The sequence below is a fragment of the Lonchura striata genome, chromosome 4 (genome assembly GCF_050655825.1).
Source record: "Lonchura striata isolate lonStrDom1 chromosome 4, ASM5065582v1, whole genome shotgun sequence".
NCBI classification, from domain to species: domain Eukaryota; kingdom Metazoa; phylum Chordata; class Aves; order Passeriformes; family Estrildidae; genus Lonchura; species Lonchura striata.
Window position 1 is genome coordinate 58,915,393 of NC_140706.1, and position 356 is coordinate 58,915,748.

Consider the following 356-nt stretch of genomic DNA (forward strand, 5'->3'; position numbering starts at 1 on the left):
GAAGGGAAGGGAAGGGAAGGGAAGGGAAGGGAAGGGAAGGGAAGGGAAGGGAAGGGAAGGGAAGGGAAGGGAAGGGAAGGGAAGGGAAGGGGAAGGGGAAGGGGAAGGGGAAGGGGAAGGGGAAGGGGAAGGGGAAGGGGAAGGGGAAGGGGAAGGGGAAGGGGAAGGGGAAGGGGAAGGGGAAGGGGAAGGGGAAGGGGAAGGGGAAGGGGAAGGGGAAGGGGAAGGGGAAGGGGAAGGGGAAGGGGAAGGGGAAGGGGAAGGGGAAGGGGAAGGGGAAGGGGAAGGGGAAGGGGAAGGGACAAACACAAAATACTAAATTTTGCCAGTTTCTAGAAAGAACCTGCCTTCTTGGA